Source organism: Octodon degus, unplaced genomic scaffold, assembly GCF_000260255.1.
Source record: "Octodon degus isolate 3935 unplaced genomic scaffold, OctDeg1.0 scaffold00145, whole genome shotgun sequence".
NCBI classification, from domain to species: Eukaryota; Metazoa; Chordata; class Mammalia; order Rodentia; family Octodontidae; genus Octodon; species Octodon degus.
In genome coordinates, this window is record NW_004524721.1 from 308,753 (window position 1) to 310,290 (window position 1,538).

Sequence of the window (1,538 nt, forward strand, 5' to 3'; positions counted from 1 at the left end):
TAGAGCGAAAACGAAAAACCACATGATCATCTCCATTGATGTAGAAAAGGCTTTTGACAAAGTCCAACACTCATTCTTGTTCAAAGTCCTACAGAAAATTGGAATAGATGGCCTCTAATTCAATCTGGTGAAAGCCATTTAGGAAAGCCCACCAGCTAACATAATCCTAAATTTGGAAAAATTGAAATCTTTTACTGTTAGATCTGGTACAAGACAAAGACGTCCTCTATCACCACTAGTATTCAATATAGTTCTGGTATCATGAGCTATTGTCATTACAAAAGAGAAAGAAATAAAAGGAATAAGAATAGGAAAAGAAGAAGTTAAGTTATCTTTATTTGCAGATGACATGATACTTTACTTGGAAGACCCAAAAAACTCTACCAATAAGCTACTGGAATTAATAAAGAAATTCAGCCCAAAAGTCAGTAGCATTCCTCTACACAGACAACAAACACACTGAGAGGGAAATTATAGAAACAATACCTTTTACAATACCACTGAGGAAAATGAAATACTTGGAATTAATCCAACTAAAGAAGTCAAAGATCTTTTCAAGGAAAATTACAATACTCTGAAAAAAGAGATCATAGAGGATTTCAGGAAATGGAAAAGTATTACACGTTCCAGGATAGGAAGAACCAACACTGTGAAGATGAACATACTCCCAAAATTGCATCAGCCTACCACCAACATACCTCACAGACCTAGAGAAATCATTCCTAAAATTTATTTGGAACCAGAAAAGACATAGAATAGCAAAGGCAATTAGGGCAATAAAGACAAGGCAGGAGGCATTACAATTCCTGACTTGAAATTATACTATAAGGCTACTGTGATAAAATCAGCATGGTGCTGGCATCAAAATAGACCTGAGGATCAATGGAATAAATTAGAAGATTCTGAAGCCCCTACAAACACACTCAGCCACCTTATCTTTGACAAAGGGGCCAAACATTTTCACTGGAAGAAAGATAACCTCTTTAACAAATGGTGGTGAAAAAACTGGCTCTTTACATGCCGAAAAATCAAACTTACCGAGCCTATCACCATGCACTAAACTAAAGTCAAAATGGATTAAAGATCTAAACATTAAAGCAGAGACAGTAAATCTCCTGGGAGAGAAAGTGGGAGGAACACTTGAAGACATAGGGGTTGGCAAAGAGTTCATGGAGAGAAATCAAATCTTTTGGGAAACAGTTGAAAGAATTAACAACTTTGACCTGCTCTTACTGAGAATTTTTTTTGTGTCAAAAGAAATTACCAACAAAGTGAAAAGGCAACCCACAATTCGGCAAATATCATGACAAATAAGTACTCTGGCAAACGTCTGCTCTCTATAATCTCTAAAGAAAGAACTATGAAAACACTAGGCCCCAGAATTTAAAGACCCAATCCAGAAATGGGCATCCGAGATGAACACATGCTTCTCAGAGGAAGAAATTAAAGAAGTGAATAAACATATGAAAAAAAGCTTCACATCACTAGTCATCTGTGAAATGCAAATTAAAACAATATTGTGATATCATCTCACCCCA